We start from the raw sequence: 8,089 nt of genomic DNA on the forward strand, positions 1-8,089 counted from the left end.
AAAATTGAAAGCTATCATGCAGTTTGATAACGTACAACTAAACGTTAATTTGCAGGTGAACTTTTTAAGCATTCTATTTATACTTATACTTAATTGAATTGTTTGGTCAAAGTTAGTTTACCTCGTTCCAACATTTCAATGTTTACATTCAGGTTTAGCAGTCCAGTTCAGGAAATATCTGTATATAGTGAAAGAACAATCATTCAACTGTCAATAATCCAAGTATTCCTCTAGGACCTCCACTACTTGAAATCAAAAGCCTGTTTTAGTTTACATAACTCCAATTAGGAATTTCGGGTTAAAAAAGATAAGTGCGGTTTTAGGCTAAAGTGTAGTATTCAAAACCTTATTCACATCAAAAGAAGATTAATTGCATGTACATCTCGTGATTGAAAAGTATCCATATTGTTTATCATTTTACCTTTTTTATCATTATTAACTTAGAAATATATTCTAAAACAAGTTGCACCGTGACAGAAATATCACCTCGCTCTGTAATTCGGTCGCGCTATGACCTCTGACCCTCAAATAATATATACACAGAATTGAACATATTTTCTCTTCAATAGGTTCATCTAAGAAAGATATTTGCAAATGTAAATATTCTCATATTACTTAGCTATGACGTTTCAACCTCTCAACTATGACGTCATGGAGCCTATGACTGTATATATACAAAAAGACAAATAGGCAAAGGGAAAATCAAAGAAAATGTAATAAACAGAAAATTCAATGTTTTGTAGTTGAATATGGAATTTATTTCATTCGTGAGACAGGATTTTTTTAATATTTTCACTCCTGCTTCACACTCATGAAAATCCTGTCCCACTCATGAAATAAATTCCATATTCAATTACAAAACATTTGAATATACCTCTATATATTATGGCCAATTTCTTTTAGAAATGCACAAATAGCAAAGAATTAAGAAAAATTACTTTACACATCATCACATAATGAAATGAATCAGAATGAATAGGTCAAAGTTGTTGGTATCTAAAGGAAGGTCTTGTCACAAGGAATACTTGTGTGAAATATAAAAGCCATAGCTTTAACCAATCAAAAGTTGTAGGTAATTTAAAGGTTAAAGTTTTTTGGTCAAACAGACAGACGGACAAGGGCAAAAAATATATTTTCCAAATTTTTTATTATGAGGGATAAAAACAGAAAGCTAGATGGCAAGAAATCTACTCTTTGTCTTAAATTAATACAAATCTGTGAACATTGCATAAAATATAGCCCCCAGGATAATCCAGAGGTAGACGTGTGGGAGGGATAGGCATCCCCTGTTGAACGGTCACGCCCCCATGGGTCGTATGTATGGACCAGGTAGACAAAACATTTAGTAGTCAAATTAAGTATAAAAACTAAGGCTCTATCATTGGTATGAAACCTGTCAGCTAAATTACACAATCAATGGTAGGTCATCATTTCCTTTTTAGGTAATAATTATAATGACCAGAGAATTTACGAAACCAGGAGATGCATTTTTTTTTAAACAAAGATTTCTTTGGTAAGTCCCAAGGTCACTTTTAGAAAAATGGACATGGGAAATTTGCAGTGGAGAATATAACTGTGAATTCACTCATGTATTACATTTCCCTCTAATCATTGTATTGTATAAAAAAACCTTTAGGTTAGACTGCCATATTTATTTAATAAAAAAGCTATTTGGTGCACAGTTGAAATAAAACACCAATCTCTATGATACTCTCTGATTAAAAACGAGATCTATAGCTGAATAAGCCACCATTGTTAATCTTAAAAAAATTCAGCATCAGGTTTCAATGTCAGCATGAGATATAGTATTTAAGACTTTATAATGATATTGTGTCCTGAGTCATAAGGTTTGATAGTGCAGAAAGGACTAAACAAGGGATGTATCTTATGTATAGAACTTTAGGGTTTATAAGAAGGGACTAGGAACTTGATACTATGGAGAAATATTAATCATGATCTGACCATGTAGACAGCATTCCTAGAGTTCTGAAAATACTTATAGGATTTTATTTTTGGGGCAGGTAGTATATTTATTTGGTATTAAGTATTGTGTGAAGTTTTATTTCATTGAGTAAAATCTGATTGAATTCACATACACTTGCACAAAGATATAATTGTGTGTTATGTGTTAGAAGATTGAACTATTTAAGGAATCACTGTTTAGTTAGTTAGTATGCCATTGATTATACAGTGAAAATGCATTATTCTTTGAAAATCTTCTTCTCTGCTTCTGGGTATTAAATAAAATAACTAAGTACATAGTGGGAAACATGGCACCAGGGATAATTTGTGCATAACGGGCTTTGCCCGTTCTGCAAAGTATACTATTATATTTATGATGAAGAAAGGTGCATCTAGCAAAGTGGGTTTTTTTAATGCCCTGGCATACTATACTAACTAACTACCCCTTGCATTGACCTAATAAAGGTAACCTAATAAACCAAAGCTTTATATTTCCATTTCATTGTGAAATAAAATTGTAGATTTAGACTTTAAAAATGTTGACATAGATTAAATAACGATATTTGGGCTCGGGTCGAAAACGTAAGAGGGCTCGACAAGCCTCCTATCATACCAATTTCAAGACAGTAACCATGTATTTTATATTAATCAACCATTTTATGATAAAATTTGCAAAATTTGAAATTTGTGGCCCCTGGGTCAGTGGTTCCTTTGGGGTGAGGTGCACAACTGGGTATAGTGGAAGTAGTCCACACCCACTGAACACAAAGGCAGCTGCACGAGATTTCCATTTCTAATTTTTTTAATTAGAATTGGAAATATATGTATATAAACATTTTTCAGTTGTGTAGAGCACTCACTAAAAGAACTCAAAGTTTTTTAAAGATTAGACTACAGAATCTAAATACTTCTATTAAAAGTTTGTTATGAAACAAAGTAAAACTATCATGAATTTATTCTTTGTATAATTGAGTTCATTCATCATTGATTGTCCAAAATATGGAAGCGTGATCAGGTCGATAAGATTGAAATTTGATGGTTTCCAGGGTTAGAGTGGGGTCTAAGTAATGGATCAAAGTTTTACATGGATATAGAAAGGAAAAAATAATCTTTTCAGGCTGGTCATGATAAGTGATATCAATATCCTGAGATAATGACATGGCCCTGATAGTAGAGTGAGAGTCATGGAACAGACCTTACAATATTGGGTAATTACTTATGGAAGAAAAAAAATCTGTAAAAAAAAATCTCTCTCCAAAACAGCAAGCCCGTGTTCGTCAGTGCCCCCTTGTAAGAATCTAGATAACTGGTGTCTGACCCGGTAGGTCTAAAGCTGTGGCCAAGATACTGGCACATACTTTTTCTTGTGAATTAAATTTCAAAATTTTATAAAGATTTTAAGTATGTCCAGAGTACTCACATAATGGACTGCAGGAAAACGTCAGGACAAGAGGATGAATTGTCATGTTTATTAGGAACCTCAGGTTCACACAACATCAGAGTGGGAATCAATACCTGTATCACTGACTTCACCCTCCAAGTCACAGTGTTTGATTTTCTCAAGTTTTGTCCTAAAAGAGCCAATTATTATCTATAATTTAAAAAGAAAATAATCTGAATTTTGTTAGACTTGTTTTATCCAGAGAAAGAGTAAATCATGTACATGGCACCTGATTCCATCTCTGATGTTTGCACTGAAAACTTTTTAATCAGCTTCTCTGTGGAGATTTAAGTATTAAACACATTGTTTTAATTTTCTTTATAATCCTACTCACTGTTTAAAGGAAACAAAGTAGTTCTGTAAAAATTACCAATCAGATGATGATGCGGGATATTGAATTTTGTGTCTGTTTCTAAAGTTTTTTGAATTCTTCAAGAACTAATAATAGCAATACTTTACTGTCTGACAAATTTACTAGTTTAAAGCAGTCATATTAGTCATGTGGTGTTGTAAAGGTAGTTAATCTTTGTTTTGTGCTGGACTTGAACAAGTCAATTAATTGTGTTATGTGTTGGAGTTGGACTTGTTGTGCAACTGAGTTTTGTTCTATACTTTAATTGTGCTAAACTTGGACTATTCAATGGACCAGTGCTTTGTGCTGGACTTTGACTTGTAAGTGGAGCTGTGTTATGTGCTGGACTTGGACTATTCAGTGGAGTTGTGCTTTGTGCTGGACTGGGACTAGTCAGTGGAACTGTGTTTTGTGTTGGGCTTGGATTAGTTATTGGAACTGTGTTTTATGCTGGGCTTTTGGAAGTTGGAGGGATGGGTAAAACTTTAGTCATAAATTCTCTAGGATATTTGCATTTGCGATTGATCTGACAGATGATTCAGACTTACCAATAATTTCATATATTAGTTTGCATAATGCAGATCCTAATTGTTTTACTTCCATTTTTCAGGACCACACCTTAGTTGGACAACAAGATGCTAGGGTACAACAGGATATACAGCTGTCTGGGCTGGGCATCATGCCTGAACATTGTGTGGTAGACATTGAGAATGGTGATGTTTGGCTCACACCTGTAGAAAATGCCAGGTCTGTACATTACTATCTTGATAATCTCAAAATTGAATTCTATAATGAAAATATTTTTTTAAATGAGAAGATGTTCTATTTATATGAAGGGAATTAGAAAATTTTACTTGCCACTAATGTTTTTTTCGGGAGGTAGGGTGGGGTGTTTGCCCCAAAATGAATATGACTGAGCATATAGTGTTTGTCATGTCTGCCTTCTGACTGGATGTTCAGAAAATTATTTTATCAATGGTCTATAGAGAGACAGTTGGTCAGTTTTGCTATTAGCAGGTGTTCATTTTTTGTGGTTAAGCTCAATATGAAGAGCATTGAACTAGACCCGTAGTGATCGGGGCCCTAAACACAGGCAAAACCTGTAATACAAATACACTTGAAAATTCCCATTTGTTTCTGCATGGGTAAATCACTAAAGTTGGGTGTTTGTTTCATACCCCCGCTCTGAAGGAGAGGAGGGTATACTGTATTACCCTTGTATGTCTGTCCATGTGTCTATCTGTAACAAATTTTTCATCGCAATTTTCTCACCAGCTACTCACCTCAGATGCTAAAAGTTTTAGTACATTCTTTGCTTAGACATGCCATATGTTGGAATTCATTTTTTGTTCGAATTCGATGTCAACTTCTTGTTCATCCATGCTTCTTTCTGTACCATACATAACAAATTTTCGTCACAGTTTTCTCAGCAACTACTCATCTCAGATGCTAAAAATTTTAGTACATTCTTTGTTTAGGCATGCCATGTGTTGGGATTCATTTTTGTTCAAATCCGATGTCAACTTCCTGTTTATCCGTGGGTCTTTCATTACCATACATAACAAATTTTCATCGCAGTTTTCTCAGCAACTACTCATTGCAGATGCTTGAAATTTTAGCACACTCTTTGTTTAGGCATGCCATATGTTGGGATTCATTTTTCTTCAAATCCGATGTTGACTTCTTCTTACCAGAATGTCTGTCTGTAACTGAACTTGTGTATATCAACATTATAATAGTGTATATATTCACATCAGAGTGGGGGGGTATTGCAAGTGAGCACTGGCTCACAGACTTCTTGTTTTTTTTCATTGTGCATATGTAATTGCTAGTTTTTTCCTCAAAAGAAGAATGATATGTATGATATAGCTGTAGCAAATATCCTTTTCCATTAGCTATACCATGCTCAAAACATTTCCACACAGTGGACTTGGACAGTAGAGTATGACTATGAAAATTGTTTTAGAGACAAAAGGAACCTGAGATGCAAATTTCTTTGGCTGCATGTTAAGGGACACTTATCATTAAAGTGTGGATCAAATGCATGCAATATTTAGTTAACTGGTGAATTACTAAATAAGTATGTGCATGTTTTTTTCTTAATATTGACCAGTTATTTTTAAGACTTAAATCTTATTCTTTGCCTATCCTAAGGCTGGTGCCAGTGCACAATGGTAAATTTGTAAGAAGGAGTTCTGCCTTGATTATATCATAAGGAATATTTTCCTGTCAATTTTTTTTTTTAAAAAAGGGCATTTCTATTATTCAGACAGTGACATTTGAATGAACACTGGATAGTGTGCACAGAAATAACTAAGAAAATTGATTTTAAAATTATCCAGCTTTTGTTGAGAGGTAATCCACTTAGTTTGTTAATTAACATGTAAATCAGATTCTCTATCAACTGTATTGAATTGGAAAAGTGCTTTACAAAGTCAGATTTGTTGTGAAACTCTGAACTTATTAGGTATTCTAATCACAGTTTTATCTCCACATGGTAAAGTTTGCCTCAATGAGGACAAAATGGTTGTGTGACAGCAAATCATGAGATTAGCAATTATTGCTTTTCATGAGATTGATTAAGCATAGCCCTAAAAAGTCCAAGTGATAAGTAAATGGAAGTAGGAAGTCTGGTAAATCAATAACTCTACCAGACCAGATAGAGAGCAGCCACAAGAACCCGAGCTTGGTAAGAACAAGCAGTGGGCAGTACTGACTAGGTATAGAATCTCCTGGTCATCACTGCATGTAAAATGTAAGGTCTGAAAGAGACAGTAACTGAAGAAACAGAATGAAAAAAGGGATTGGAAAAAAGCTGAACAGATATATTGCAGGTTATTGCCATGAAATACAACTCTAAAAGATTCAAATATATTTTATTGTCATAAATGTGACTACCATAAGTCACAACTTGGAGCACTGTTCCATTTATCTGTTTGATTTTAACAAACGGTATTGCGATGGATACTAAAAATAGAAAAAAATGATGTTTAAAAATGCTTTTGCCTTTACAATTTTGGTTGGATTTCAATATAATAATTGGTATACATATCAAGTAATTTATTGACATACATAATCTCATTTTGTCTGGGCTTTAACTGTTACTGAGGATCTCTGAAAGCTCACATTTAATGGTACAATTTAGATTGTTCAAAAGCTGAGGATGTGTTATGACCTTAACTCTAGGTCATTCAAGCAAATTCAAGGTCACTTGCTGAAGTATTTATAAAAGGATGATTTGAGGAATGAAGTTGTAGAGGCTACTAAAAATAGAAATTTCTACACAAACTGATAGTTCTGCCCTAAGATATATTACCAAGTACACTGTACTATCAGTGACTATAATAACCATTTTGTTGATCCATGATCATCCAATATTTTTTGTCCTTTAGCAACATATCTTCATCTATCCATTTATCTCATTTTATACTTCTATGGATTCTTTATATTGTGATATACTCAGGTGACCATTAAAGCCCATGGGCCTCCTTTTTCTTAACAAGAACCATAAAATAAATCTGGAGATGGTTTGAGTTTAAACTTAATAATATGACTGAATTTTAATCTAAGATCATTTTAACTGTCAAAGCCTGCAAGAAGGAATTTCAACCTTAGGTGTTATACATTTGTGGCTAACATAATCATACAGAAAAATGATAATCCAAATGTCGAATGAAGTTGCTAGGTTCTATGTATCTGAGTAGTAGCATCAGTGATTTTATCGTATGTTCAAATCTTTTGAATTGGCATCAACAAAATATTATTGGTAGATGTCTGGCAGTTGACAATATAATTACAAACATGGTGTGAACAAGGAATCTTATGATTTTGCATTACAGAACTTGTGTGAATGGTTCTGTCATCACCAAAAAGACCAAAGTGAAGAACGGAGACAGAATACTCTGGGAAACAATCATTTCTTCAGAATTAACTGTCCTAAACAGAATAGTAAGTCAGATGTAAATCCACATTCTAGGGCCAAAGGCTCAAGTAACTTTTTTCCATAGGGTGAAGGTTTGTATGAAGGACAATTTCACTTTAAGAAAATTGAAATTTGGTGGCAACATTTGTATACTTGTATCTTCTTCTGAAGAACAGGGTTGTCCCTAGAATTAAAATAGAAGAGGATATTTAAAAAGAAGAAGGGGATTGGGGTTCCCTCCTACTGAGGAGTTTAGGAGGAATACAAAGGGGACTTAGGGTTGGAAATTCACTATGTACAACTCACAAAATGTGAGTTAGAGTCTCCTGATTACAAGTTTAAAATTTTGTAACTCACAAAAATTTGCGAGTTGTCTTTTTCATTGTAAATTTCACTCAGGAAAAAATATCCC

The 8,089-nt window shown here is 33.7% G+C and overlaps 1 long non-coding RNA gene across 1 annotated transcript; it reads left to right on the forward strand.

Annotated features, from left to right (window-relative positions):
* The first annotated feature begins 1,874 nt into the window (after nucleotides 1–1,874).
* LOC134268280 (uncharacterized) lies at nucleotides 1,875–7,661 on the forward strand. The gene is made up of 3 exons (XR_009992328.1): nucleotides 1,875–2,021; nucleotides 4,366–4,502; nucleotides 7,595–7,661. It is a non-coding gene; the product is annotated as an uncharacterized LOC134268280 (long non-coding RNA).
* The last annotated feature ends 428 nt before the right edge of the window (nucleotides 7,662–8,089 follow it).

This window comes from Saccostrea cucullata, unplaced genomic scaffold, assembly GCF_032062105.1.
Source record: "Saccostrea cucullata isolate Sc308-1 unplaced genomic scaffold, CSIRO_AGI_Scuc_v1 ctg12623, whole genome shotgun sequence".
Lineage (NCBI taxonomy): Eukaryota > Metazoa > Mollusca > Bivalvia > Ostreida > Ostreidae > Saccostrea > Saccostrea cuccullata.